The following is a 14,090-nucleotide window of genomic DNA, read 5'->3' on the forward strand; positions in this document are numbered from 1 at the left end:
TAAAGATATGGCCGGGCGGTGGTGGCACACGCCTGTAATTCCAGCACTCTGGGAGGCAGAGGCAGGTGGATATCTGAGTTCGAGGCCAGCCTGGTCTACAGAGTGAGTTCCAGGACAGCCAGGGCTACACAGAGAAACCCTGTCTCGGAAAAACCAAATCCAAAAAAAATAAAAATAAAAAAAAAAGATATGACAATATTCTAAGACAGGAAGATGAGAATGGAATGTCACTGCTGTGAGTCAGTGACATCACAGAGCATGCTTACAAAGATGTGTGAAGTAAGGATGTGTGCAGTCAACCCTGTGCAAGCACCAGAGACAAAAACCTGAGGGGGGAAGATGGAAAATGAGAGGCAACATGGGACTCTTGCACTAAGCCATAGAAAAACCCAATACACAATTAAGAGCTAGCATCGCAGCTCTGCGAGTATCAGCACTAAGCACCCCAGTTCGACCTGTGTTGTTAGGAACAGAATGCATAACCATGTAGAACCCCGAGAAACACCGTACAAATCCAAGCTGACGGAGGATCACTCTCCAGGTATGCATTTCAGACGTGCTCGGGGAAGGGCTCAGTGATCGAGCGCTTGCCTGGTGTACACCCAAGACCCTACGTTCCATCCCCAGCATGAAGGGCGGAGTCAGGGGGAGTCAGTGTAAACGTTATAGCTTAGATGTTCAGTGACTCCACACTGAGGAAGCGAACACATAGGAGAAGATTAGAAAAGACACAAGAGGCTCCAGCTAGATGGCTCTGTGGGTCAAGGCCCTTGCTGCCAAGCCTGATGACTTGTGTTCTATCTCTAGGACTCACATGGTGGAAGAGAGAACCAACCCCTGTTAAGTTGTCCTTTGACCTCCCTCCATATGCATACCCCGGCGCACATATAAATAAACAAGCAAATAAATGCTTTTTACAAAAGGATGTCTGAGCGTTTGGCATTCCAGTAGGTATCTGCCACCCTAGCACTCAGGGATCTGAGGTAGAGCAGGATTGTGAGTTTAAGGCTAGCCTAGGCTATGTAGGGGGACCTCGAAGGAGAAGCGGGAGGAGTCGATGATGAGACTTTAGTATGAGACGTTTTATTGGATTTGAAGCCAGACAAAGACGTTTGGGGAAAAAAAAAGTCTGGGAAATTACACCAAGGTCCATGTTCCACCAGCAACAGTGCCACAATGTTAACTGACAGGTGAGATGTCAATCCAGGGGAGACTAAGCAAAAAGCATGTAAAAATTTTCTGTACTATTTTTTTTCAATATTTCTGTAAGTTTAAGGTTACTTCAAAATAAAAAGGTCAAAGGTCACAGTGTTCAATGAACGTAGACTAAACATCACAATTAAAGACAGAGTTTGAGGTGGGAGATGGCTCGGGCAGTAAAATGCTCACCTCGCCGGCTTGAGGAGGACCTGCATTAGACTGCCAGCACCCATGAAAAGGAGCTGGACACGGCGGTGCCCACCAGCAACCCCAGACGGCCTCAGAAGGGTTCCTGGGTCTCACTGGCCAGGCAGTCAGGCTGAACCAGTGTGACCCAGGTTCAGTGAGAGACCCTGTCTCAAAAACCAACATGGAGAGCAGTGGAGGAGGACACACAATGTCTATCTTTGGTTTGCACAGGCATGCACAAACACACCTCCCCCCCCACACACACACAGATTGCAATCTTTAACACCGAAATAGAAAAGATAATATGCAAATATCGGCAATAAAAAGGAGCAAACCATTTTTGCAACAACCTAGAGAGGGTCTCGCAGAGATTTTACCAGGCAAAAGAAGCTAAATCCAGGCCAAGGAGACCTCCTCCATTCTGGTATAATTTAAGTGATGTGGAATTTTCCGACAGGTGAGACTAACCCACAGCGATTCAAAATCACATCCAGCCACCTGGGTTCATGGTGCAGCTCACCCTCTGCTGTAAAAGGATGTCTCAGGGCAGAGGGGACAGGTGAATGAACGTACGCATTTGTCCCAGTGTATTGGCTTACACACTTTCAATGTGTGGATTTCCCTCCGCGGAAGTTACATGTCAATAACATTGATTAGAACAGGAAAGGGGCCTTGGGAATGTGTTCAGCGACAGAGTGCTTACCTTACATGCTTTGAGGCTCTGTCTGGATCCCTGCCATGGTTCCCACTGTTCTCAAAAATTAGCATCCCTGCCACCCTGTGGCAAGACAGGACAGGGGCAAAGAAAGAGACCAAAGAATTCAAGAGGCTCGCCTTAGCTCTCGGTTGTAGAAAGAAGTCCCAAGTATGCTCTCAGAGGCCAGCGTTCCAATGAGTCAGAAATCAGAGGAGATCCATCCGCCACAAAATGGTTTTGAGGGTGAGCCTTCCAGGCAGTAAGAGGAACTATGGGATACCTCCTAAGACTCAACCACAGAGCCCCTGCTTGTGAGGACACCCTTGAAGCTGCCTGTGAGGCCTGACCAGGGTTTTTTATCTGGTCCCAGCATAGTAAGCCATATGTATGGAAAATGCAGTGTTACCTCAGTCAGGTCACTGTGGGACCGACGCGTCTGTGGGGCGTATTAATGCCTGTGTAAGTATGAAAATAACACCCTGCCTCCCAGTCATAGCAAGCTGTTAGTTACGCCGTAGACCTGCTCGCTGCACAATGGCATTCTTTGTGGTTGTTCAGAAGCCCGATTAGGGCAAACATTTCCTGAGCACTTTCTATCTATGATGGAGGCCCTGCGTGTGTTTTGTATGGGCATTCAGGATTCGCTCCATGTAATCCATACACCAGCCCTGGAGGGATGCTGGTAGGTCGGGAAGCTTCAGTCAGCAGGGCTGGGTGAAGGTCATCTCTTCACACTGGCACCTGACACACCTGACCTGATTTCCTAAGCACTGCACATGATGGATTAGAACTCCTCTTTCACGATAAAGACATTCACGTTAATGTTAATGATATTCTGTCTGACATGGTTTCTGATGACAAGGTTGGGAAACAGTCAACTATTACGTGGGTTGGGGGCAGGGCTACACTTTGGCTCGAGAATGTAACTTCTTTTCAAGTCTTTGGGATACTATTTCACCTCACCAGACAGGCTTCTACAAAGTTTTCAAAGCCACTCCTAGAAATACACAAACAAGAAGACAAGTGCCAGGTATGAGTCACCCCGAGTCACCTGGGGCTGTGCTTTGTCAGTGGATTGTAAGAAACTTCTGGATCTCATTTCCACTCTGCACATCCCACAGGTAGGCGCGCCACCGTTTGCTGACGACGAAGCACCCCCAGGCACACCACCTCGCTCGATCCTAACAACTCCAGAGTCAGGTCTGGGGTAGCTGAAGCACTGCGGATCCATTTACAAAGGAAGAACAGAAGCCACGTTCTGTTTCATTCACAGCGGCAAGGCCCCACTTTACAGAGGGGCAGAAATCCTAGACTTCTGATGCCCAGGGCCCAGGATCCTTAACCCCTGGATCCAAGTAGCCTGTGGCCAATGTCTTTGCCTACGACTCCCTACCTCAGTTTAAATTTAGTCAAGAGATGCCCAACAGGAAAGTGATGTTTTATATATTCCATTTGGCAAAACTCAGGCCATATCCAAGGAAATGACACGAGGTTACCATAGGAAAGCCTTATTTTATTTAGCCCAGGATTAGCATTATTTTGCACTATTTAGAAAGACGAACGAGCACTCCCATTTAAGACCATGACACCAGGTTGACTTCAAAGCACTTCCTCATGTGTGTTATGTTAATTTCCTTAGCGGGATCTTCCCTAAAGCTCGATTTTACAGAGTGGGGACTAGAACTTGGGAGGCAGAGGCAAGAGGAGCGCTACAAGTTCAAGGCCAGCCTGGTCTATGTAGTGACTCCCAGGCCAGCCAGTGTAGCACAGTGAAACCCTGTGTTAAATAAGCTAACGTCAAAAACCAAACCAAATAACAGGCACCTACTGAACACTTTCAGCTCAGGTGCAGTTTAGCTCTGAGGAAGCATCGAAGAACAAGACAAACACAGGGGAGGGGGCAGACTTGTAGCAAGGGTTGATACGTAGACAAGACAGCCTCAGATGGTGGTGGAGCATAGGTGTTCACAAGGCATCAAAGAAGTGTCGGAAGTCGGGGAGAGGTGTGTGGCACGAAGCGGCCTGGGAGGCAGAGGGCGGGCTCTGAGGGGTTTTGGCTGGCCGTGGTGCTAGGTCTTGGCTGTGTTTTAGGTTGCTGAATAGTGGGGAGAGTAATGCCAGGAAGTCTGAATGTCTCTGTGTGTAGCAGACATGATACAGAAGGAGCTGAGACCCCTTTGTAGTAGGCCAGTCCTTGAACGATTATATTACAGTTGAGGTACAGTGCAGGGTGCGGCCCTGACAACTTAAGGGATTTTATCTGAGCCCTGGCACATGGAAGGATTTGATTGGTTCCCCCTAGATGTGGCACACTGGAAAAGGACCTGCTACAGAGGCAAGCCGATGGATCCCGCTCTGTCAACCACAGATCACAGCCTAGACAGGTCTACGTCCACTGTTTGTCTGTTAGTGGAAGGACCCTGAGAACAGCCAGCTTGATATGTCCAAGGTTTTGGTGAGAGCTTTAAAACCATGAACTCAAATGCCTTTTGGTGGCAATGTACTTCCATGTCAGGTGCAGGTCATGTGCCTCCTATGACAACTGGGGAGTGTCTGTCCACATGTGTCTGTCTACATTGCAGAAGTTAGCCGACACCTTTGCTGCAGTCAGTTCTCTTCTTCCCATCTTCCCCTGTGCTCCAGGGACTGACCTGTGGCCAGCAGGGTTATCCTTTACCTGTGGACGTATTTTCTTGGCGGAAGAGCGGCATGCTCACGTCGGTGGCCAGTCTGCTGTGAGTGCCACAGGTAAAACAGAGCAGCTACTGTCTTTTTCTTTCCTTATGTTTGCACTACTGGGAACGGAACTCGGAGCCTCATGCAGGTCCTCCACTTCTGAGCCAAACCCTTTCCCAGCAGCCTCCATCTTTAGTGACAATCAAGTCAGTAGCAGATCGGTGAGAAACTGGTCCTTAGATGTCACGATCAAGCTCAGAACGAGCCCTGGAGAACTCCAGGCAAGGTCCACGGATGCCACCCACCACCTTCATCACAACCTGCCTCCAGCCACACGGAGGATAGGTATGAAGGTATGTTTCCAGACTACAAATGTGGAAACGGAAGAAAAGAGGTCAGGTGCCCTGCCTCTCCTAATCCTCACCTAAGAATGTGCAGCTGGTAACGCTGATTTGACAGCGGGTACAAACTGAAGTACCATGGAGACTTAGCCGCAGTCTCTTTGGCTCCAACTTGTTCTTCTATTTTTTTTCTTAGATTTACTTTTTATTTTATGCATGTGAATGTTTTAACTTTATACATGTCTGTGTACCATGTACATGCTGGTGCCCTTGGTGTTCAAAAGCAGGTATCAGATCCCCTGGAACTAGACTTACAGATGGTTGTGAGCCACCATGTGACTGCTGGGAACTGAACCCAGGTCCTCTCCTAGATTAGCAAGTGACTTACCTGCTGAGCCATCTCTCCAGCCCAAGCTCAGTTGTTCATGCGCAGAGCATTATTCAGAGTCCCCATCCCTTCCCAACCTTCCGTGTACCTGCTCCTGCTTCTTGGAAGTCTCTAGTTCTCAGCTCCCTCGCGACATCTCCGTAAGAGTGCATTACCTTGACTGATGGTCTCAAATCCCAAACAAGGTTTCTGTGCAGTATTTTGTAATTCATTACTTGAGATTTCCCAGGAAAAACTTCTTAACAAATGTGGGTAAAGTGTGTAGTCCTCAAGACCCGCCTGTGGTGGGTCTGAGTTGTGCTCTAAACGCCCCCCCTCCCCCAGTATTGGCAGCCTCCTTCCTCTGGGTTGAGAAGGAATCAAGTACACCAGGCCCCTTCCTACGCCATTCACAAGCTCAGGAAGGGCAAGGCAGGAGAGGCACCGCCCAGAGGCTCCACCCAGAGGCACTGACGCTGGGCACCTCTCACACTGAGCTCTGGGCTTCCTTACGAGTGGGGACAGCAAGGATGGGCAACATCAGGACCACCACAAGCCTGGCCACAGTGGCTTTATAAATGTTCTAGGCTGTGCTCTGTTACTATTTTCAACATTGTTGATACGTTTCTGGGGAACTTCTAAGTAAAGATGTAGTCAACACTGCCCTCCATCAGGACCCACAGCAACTCTAGCTTGACATCTGTACACAAATAGGTGGTGGGCTTTGGGGGCCACAGCTGGTGAACCAACTTTCTAAGCCGCTGCCTTCTCTAACCCAAACTCGGTCACCGCCCATAGCCATGAATAAGCCTCTCTGAGCTTGTGAATCACATGGACAAGAACAACCACTTGAAGAGTTTGTATTCTAGGTTCAAGGAAGCTACTGAGAAGAAAGGACTGTAAACTGTCAAAGAATGAACTCAAAATAAAGACAAATGATTTAACTTTTTAAACTTTAAAACTCCTAAAGAAATGCCTAAATTGTATAACAAACAAACACAACAACAACAACAACAACAACAAAACAGGTAGCTGCCTCCAAATCACCTGAAGCTGCAGACAGAGAGCCCTGTCATAATGCTCAGGAGGCGGCCTCGTCACAGAGGTCCCTGCTAAGGTGGACCTGGAGACCAGCCTAAGTCTCTAGAGGTGTGGCCTCAAAACTTAGCCATAAGACCGCATTTCGAAACACGGAGAAAGGACAAGACCCAGGCCCTCCTCACAGCACCCTTCCTCACCTCCAGGGGGACACACATCTGGACTTCCACTGATGTGCTCCCACCCAGCCTGCGCCTCACTCAGCACAGTGACCTCCACAAACTACAAGGGCAAACTGTAGAGGAACAGGGTCAGAATTGAGGGGGCCTTTAAGACAACCTGGTTTACATACAGTAAGTGCCAGAGAAGAGAAGGTATACACACGTCCCACCTCCGAAACAGAAGTGAGGACAAAAATCCAAGGGAAAACCGGGACACAGAGACAGGCCACATGGGACAGATGAGTTTGGGGGATTTGGGATTGGAATTTGGGGGTGCCAATTTCAGAAAAAAACCCACCTCTTTAGCATCCTTTAGTGGTTATAGTGCTGCCAGCACCCTACTAAGGGAGGGGACCCCAGACCCTGAGAGTCAGTACCTCTGAGGAACTTTCCTGAAATCTTTGTGCACAGCATCTGGAAGTATGTCAAGGCACAGCCCACCCATACCGACCCAGGTTCCAAATTGGGCGGCAGGGAAGCGTTGAGAAGAAAGCCACAGGGGTTGGGAGGCAGGGAGGACAGAGACCAACTTTAGAAAGTCTGAAAGAAGACACACACACACAGCACAAAAAGACCCAACCATAACCACAGGGACGAAGTCAGGAAACACAGCCACAGCAGTCAGCCAGTGGTCACAGCAGACGGAGAGCCAGGGGGTCAGGCTGGGATTCAAAAGGCAGAGGTTTAAATTTAGCCAGGTAAACAGGCGCCCAGGGGTGGCGGTGGCTTGGGAAAAGCAGGGCAGTCACCTGTCCTCTGGCACCAAGGGGTTTCTTGCTGAAGGAAAAGGCCCAGACGGAACTGAGTGCACAGCAGAGCCATGACTGGGATGCCACACCAGGAAGCTAGGAGAAGCACGCAGGTGTGTCGCAGAGAGAGCTTCAGGCCCCTGCCCTGGTTATCATCTCAAAACCCTGGATTCCCTGAACTCCCAGAAACAGTCTGAAAACGCTGAACAGAAACCAGCCCTGACGCCTGGAAGTGAGGCTCCCAGCTCTCTCCCCACACAGGGATTTGTCAGATCTCCTGCTGTCCCAAGTTAGAGAGGCTTGAATTACAACCACTGCTTGTTACATCACAACCGAAGCCCTGAGGTCTACACAGGCTGTGGGTCTGGTGGATGCTGAGGAGATTAAGGCGTCAATGATAGTGATGGGGGGAAGCAAAATCACAGACCGCTCCCGCCACACTACACAGGCCAGAAGGAAGCAATCCAGAGCCATCTTAGAGTCAGAGTCAGGATGCACCAGCCTGGCCTCTGCCCCTTTCAACAAGAACAAACAACAAAGTTCTTTTTTAAAACCCTGTTTGGGCTGGGAACTAGCTCAGACACTGATTACTTGACGGGCAAGCTCAATGCCCAGAGTTCTAACCTGGGCATCACAAACAAACAAAGTCTTTCAGTTGCCACTAGGGCTCAGAGAATGCTAAAACTCATAGGACAAGAGCAACCCAAGATTCTTTTTTCTTTGCACAGTATATGTCTCCCAGCAATTTCAGGAAGTGTGTGTGTGTGTGTGTGTGTGCACGTGTGCGCATGCTAGGGCTCGGAGAATGCTAAAACTCATAGGACAAGAGCAACCCAAGATTCTTTTTTCTTTGCACAGTATATGTCTCCCAGCAATTTCAGGAAGTGTGTGTGTGTGTGTGTGTGTGTGTGTGTGCGCGCGCGCACGCGCGTGCGCATGCGGTGGATGACACTCAGGGCCTGAAACACACAGTAAGCATACACTCAACCACTGAGCTACATTCTAGCCTGACTTTTAAACTTTTATGCTTTCTAGACGGAAAACTAAGGAAAGGATCGGTTCCAACCAATAAGAAGCTCTGCGAGGCTGCACAATGACTATAGAGCTATCAGGTTCATGACACCTTAAGCAAACACCATCTCTCACATACTGAAATACTCAGTACCCGAACCTGGGAAAGCAGGAATCTCAGAGATGGGAACAGGCCAGCAGGCTCTTCCAAGCCTGGATGAGCTCCCTTGGCAAGAAGATCCCCACACTGGGTCACAGATCCCCTGGTTGGCTTTAAGGAAAGAAGCAGGGAGGAGTAAAAAAGGTAAAGACGGCTGGGCGTGGTGGCGCACGCCTTTAATCCCAGCACTGCACGCCTTTAATCCCAGCACTCGGGATGCAGAGGCAGGCAGATCTGAGTCTGAGATCAGCCTGGTCTACAGAGTGATCACCCAGGGCCAGACCGGGGAGCGCTGTAAAACAACAAAGAGCTCGAAGGGGGTGCCTGTCACAGTCGCTCATGGTGTCTGCAACCTGCGCCTGTTGGTTAGGAGCCCTGGCTTCTGGTACAGTTCTTTTCCTGGGCTCCTGCCCTTCGACGTCTTATGAAGACCCAACCCTGCCTTATTCCTCAGGACACTGGCCCTCAGTGTCTCTGGGCATGGGTCTTTGCCCGTTCACCTTGCTATTTATAACTACCAATCACATGTCAAAGAGAGATGTGACATTATTTTGAAATTAAAGGAAACTGTCCCTTCCCCGCCCAGCATTGCACTAAGGTGGGGTGTTTGCTAGGTCAGGGCAGTGGTGGCTGGATTGGCATCTCCAGCTAGTGCCTGAGATTAGGGTCTCATCTTTGGGAGATAAGCAGGCTCTCCTTGTGAATGAATCCATGCAGGAACAGCGGTGCAGGGAAAGATAGATGCTCCAGCTTTCTGAAATTGTACCCACTATTCGGAAGGCCTGTGCTGCCTGGCCAGTCACAAAAGAGGAACCCTAACCGTCCACATGGGCCTGCCTGAGCGCTGATCTCTGGCAAGGAGTGAGCCCCTGCTCGCCTGCTATCTCTGCTCCTATATTGCCAGCCAAAGAACCAAAGTTCTAGCAAATGGGAGTCTTTCTCCGAGGTGGCCTGAGCAGTTCAGGAGGCTGCTGACTTGATCCTGGGCCTTTTTCTTCCAGGTACCAGGCTGAAACTGCTCAAGGTGGCAGCGGCTGAAAGCGTTGCCAACGTGGCCTGACAGCAAAAGCATCGAAAAGGGACCTTGGTAATGGGGACAAACGTTTCCAATCGATTCACTAAGCAACTGGGCCTGAGCCACCTCAGTTTCTCTGCCTGCAAAACAGAACCGATCATTCTAGAAGCAAAGTGAGCAGGGTCCAGCAATGATTTGTGAGGATGCAAAATCCTAAGAAAGTTGGGTCTGTCCAGAGTGTTGGGCCAGATACCCTCCGGGGCGCCCCGCGAGGATGGAGGGAGAGATGCAGAGGAGCAATCGAGAAGCAGACAGCACCACGTCTCCAGTGTGTGACCCGCTCCGGCCTGGGGCAGGGACTTGGGCTAAAGTCATCCCTTTCCAGTACCCGTCGGAGACACTCCGCGCCGTTCGTCAGCGCAAAAACTACAGCTGGATCCCCGCGAGCCAGAAAAAGCGGAGCAGGTCCGGGCCCCGGCTTCGCGGAGGCGACGCGGAGCGCCCCGGGTGGCCACGCGCCGAGCGAGCGCGGAGCCCCTGGACGCTCGCGCCCCACCTGCCCGCGCCAGGCACCCGCGCGCGGCCCCAGCTTTGTTCGCCGCGGCCCGCGGTGCCGGTCGCCGCGCGCCCCTTTCCCGCCACCTGGCCACACAGCGCCCTCGGCCGGCGCGGGGCCGACTCCCGAGCTTACCTGCTGGGGCTGCGGCGTCGGGTCGGCCGCCGGACAGGGCAGCCTCGGCTCAGCGCGCGGGCCGCTCGCGCAGCCGCCCCGCACTCCTCATCGGCGGCCGGAGCCTGCCCGCCCGGAGTGCCGGGTCCACCCTGATGGGCGCTGGGCGCCCGGAGCTCGGGCTCGGCCGCAGGCTGCGCGGGCTCGGGGTCCGGGGAGACGCGGAGTCCCCGCCGTCCGTTCGGGCGCCGCCGCCGCCACCGGCTTGGAGCGCGGAACCCCGGGAAGTTTCGGTCCCGACTTAGCGGCGCGGTTGGCGGCCACGGCTCGAGTGCAGCGCCGGCGCGGGGCGCGCGATCCCGGGGCTCCGCCGCCTGCGCCCCGCCCCGCCCCGCGCCGCCTCCCCGCCCCCCGCAGCCCGCGGCCGCGCGCGACGCCCCGCTCCGGAGGGCTCCTCCCCGGCGCCGGAGCGGCCCCCGCACCTGCCTCCCGCGCCCCTCCGCGCTCACTGTCCAGCAGACTCTGCGGGGACACAGCACAGCAACCGTGCGTGGACGTGGAGCGCGGACGCGTGACTCACCGGTGCCCTTTGGAGTCCGGCGCTGTGAAGCGACCCGGGAACTATTTCCACTCTGCAAACCCGGGTCGGGACCCACGCAGGCAGGTCTCAGACTGGGACTCTGATGCCTCGATTGTTCTAGAGGGAAAGACTTCTGTCAGGACTCAGGGCTGAGTTAGTCTCCGGATAAACATGAGGCACATAAAAGGACCCTGCCGTTAGTAGCCTGCCAAGGTCACTAGAGGCCAGTGTTTGGCCTTAGCTCGGGGCAGAATTTAAACACTTTTATGGCGGTTCCTATAGCCCGTTAGTCTGTTACCTCACAGTGAGCTGCCCAAGGAACCGGAAAAGGTGAAAGGAATTAGAAGACGCTTTGGGGAGGCCAGGCCTCCAGCTGGTGACAGGACCCCGTTCCAGACCCTGGTTACATGGTGCCTACCAAGAGCACACGATCTGAATCCAGATTGCAGGTTGTGAGTGAGTTCATCATCCTGCTTAAAGGAAGGAATTCCCTCCAGATTCAGTTCAGTGAGGGGAAGCAGCAGTAATAATCAAAGACACTGTACTTTTGACCTAGAAATCAAACCAGGGGACAGAATCCCCTTTCGGGGCATTAAAGGAACCAGGCATCACATCGATGACATGTAAAGAGCTGTTATTCTCAGGGGTTACCATAGAGAGTTAAGAGATATTTTCACCAAATGATCCCCTAATTGGAAAGAAAGACTCTTGGAATTGGGGTGGCAGCAGCCCAGGTACTCTGTGACATTTTTCACAGGAAGTGAGTGTGGTTTATAAGACCTGGTCCAGCCAGTAAATCAATGCCTTATGATTGTTAGAGGACCCTGCCCTCTCAGGGAATCTAGTTCAAGGGCTTTATCCTTGGGGACACATGGGACAATGAGAGAGCCGTCTGAAGCAAGCTCAAAATCTCTGAGCCTGTTTCACCAGTGTATAATTGGCCCCACTATTTCCCTCGTGAATCATTCGTTCTGGGGTTCTGACTTTGTGGAAGTTTCAGGGGAAGCCTGGAGGCCGTAATCACGCCAGAATGCCACCTGGGAACAGGACCAGAATGCTGTGCGGGGTTCAGTTTGTGAGCTCGCACCATCAGGAAGTTTAAAGTCTAGAGAAACAGGATGTGAGGAGACGGACCCCTAGAATGCTCACACAGGGTCATTTTGCTCTGCCCCGGCTGTCAGCAGCGTGAGGGGAGCCAATAGGTGGAAGCAAGTCAGCTAACCGGCCAGCACATCCCTGCTTTCCTCCTTTGTCCAAGAGACAGCAGATCGTGTGGCCCTGTGGGGAGCCCTGCTCAGGTAAGAAGCACATGCTGCGCAGGCTGCGTAGCCTGGGCCACAAGCTAGCCTGGGTCACTAGCTAGCGAGGTCTATACACAGCCTGTACTCCAGAGGCTGGCCAGAAGGCCGGCTTTAGATTGGTTGTCTGTCTGGCAGGATCTAGAACTGCCCTGGAGACAAATTTCTGGGCATGTCTTTGGAGGGTTTTCTAGGCTGATTAGCTGAGGGGAAAGACTGCCACTAAATGATGGAGTGAATAGGAGAGAGCCAGCCGAACACGAGTATTCATCACTGCCCACTTCTCGACTGTAGATGGAATGTACCCACCTCAGTCCCCGCCATGATGACCAAATCCACGCTTTCCCCATCAGGTTGCTTTCGATAGAAATATGTTTAACACAGAAGGCCACTGTCCTCAGCTGTGTTTTGTTGTTGGGTTTGTTTGTGTGTTTGTTTGGTTTTGGTGGTGTTCATGTCTCCCAAATCAAGCATGTACTTTAAAGTATGCGGGGTTTAAAATGAAGGAAAGGGGTCAGGAGTGGTGGCGCCTGCATTTAATCCCAGTACTCAGGAGACAGAGGCAAGAAACTCTCTGTGAGTTCAAGGCCAGCCTGGTCTATAAAGTGAGTCCTAGGCCAGCTGGTCTTCAAAGTGAGTTCCAGGCTGGCCAGCACTAACTACACAGTGAGACCCTGTCTCAAAAAGAACCAAATAATAATATAAAATAATAAATAAAGAGAAGGAAGGATAAGAAGTTCGTCATCAGTGTGGACAACACAGTGAGGTCCTGTATCAAAGGAGGAGGAGTGAGAGGAGGAGTGAGAGGAAGAGGAAGACAAGGAGGAAGAGGAGGGGGAAGAAGAGGAGGAAGAGGAGGAGAGGAAGCAGCAGCGGCAACTCCCAACACACAGAGGCAGAGGCAGAGGCAGAGGCAGAGGCAGAGGCAGAGGCAGAGGCAGAGGCAGAGGCAAGCAGATTTCCATGAGTTTCAGACCAGACTGGTCTACACAATGAGTTCCAGGATAGCCAGGGCTACACAGAGAAACCTATTTTGAAAAACCAAAATAAACAAGTAGATACATAAATAAATATATAAGTGAAGGGAAGGAGGGAGGGGAGAGAGTGGACAGATGGGAGGGGAAGGGAGGCAAGCAGGGGAAAACTAGGAAGTAATAGTCAGTCCTACAGGAATTTTTATGACCCCGGCTCTGAATACTGAAGGGACCGGCTTCAGCATGCACAGGCCGACATTCACATTTGGGGGATCTCTTCTAAGCTAGAACAACTAAAGAGGAAAAGGGGTCTCCTTGACTCTCGGGGCTTTCTCTTCAGCGTATCCTTAGATCAGCTGTTGCCAGACCCGCGGCCACGGGGGAGAACTCTGGACAGTTGATTCTCTGTGCAGAACACCTTCGTGTGGTAATCCCCCAGGCCAAGAGAGGCTGCTCGCCGGGACCACTGCAAAGGGTTTGCTTAGGATGCCCAGGAAATGTCTCCTTCCAGGAGGGAGAGGGAGACTGGGCCACGAACCTGCAAACCATGCAACAAGACTGTGAGGACTGCTTTCAGTCCAGCAGCCATCCCCCGTCCCTGGCCCACAGTGCACTTGGTATAAAGCATTCGTCTTCTGCTGGTTCTCTGAGTATAACACAGAAGCTTGTGCTTTTTCTAAGAATAAGAGCTTTCAAAATTGGTGAATCTGACACAATATCCACACACCATCCATGGATTACCCGGACTCACAATAGCGGGGACACTGTGGGAACTGATTGCTGGCTAATGGGGAGTCCACTTACACACCTTTCAGCAGTGTCAGTGTCTTAGTTCCTCTCCTGTTGACAAAATGCCCTGACGAAAACAGCTTGAGAGAGGGAGGTCCATCCAGGCTCACACTTC

General features: G+C 51.7%; 1 protein-coding gene across 2 annotated transcripts in view; it reads right to left on the reverse strand.

The window, feature by feature from the left end:
* The window catches only part of Wnt5b (Wnt family member 5B), a 114,599-nt gene extending 103,542 nt beyond the window's left edge, over positions 1 to 11,057 (reverse strand). Inside the window, exon 1 of one of the 2 annotated variants that reach the window (XM_052174708.1) lies at positions 10,915 to 11,057. The gene's annotated coding sequence lies outside the window, so the exon portion shown is untranslated. Of the gene's footprint in view, positions 1 to 10,355; positions 10,704 to 10,914 lie in introns of those variants that run through there. The other variant, XM_052174707.1, reaches the window with a different exon arrangement.
* Between the last annotated feature and the right edge of the window lie 3,033 nt (positions 11,058 to 14,090).

Source organism: Apodemus sylvaticus, chromosome 2, assembly GCF_947179515.1.
Source record: "Apodemus sylvaticus chromosome 2, mApoSyl1.1, whole genome shotgun sequence".
NCBI lineage: Eukaryota > Metazoa > Chordata > Mammalia > Rodentia > Muridae > Apodemus > Apodemus sylvaticus.